Raw genomic sequence first — 225 nt, forward strand, 5'->3', positions numbered from 1 at the left:
GGCCGCCCGCCGGCCTCACCTCGGCGCCCCTCCGGGACCCTTCAGCGAGGCCCACAGCCTCTGCCCCCGTCCTTGTCCTGGCTCCAGCCTGACCCCCTTCACCCCACACGGGGCAGGACGGGGGCATCGAGGGCTCTTTATCATTGCACCGTTTCCTAGGCATAAAATTGGTCTAAGAGGATTACAGTCCATTATCATCAGCATTAGTGTTTTGCAGGGATTTTC

This window comes from Crocodylus porosus, unplaced genomic scaffold, assembly GCF_001723895.1.
Source record: "Crocodylus porosus isolate Cpor-Errol unplaced genomic scaffold, CroPor_comp1, whole genome shotgun sequence".
Classification (NCBI taxonomy): Eukaryota; Metazoa; Chordata; order Crocodylia; family Crocodylidae; genus Crocodylus; species Crocodylus porosus.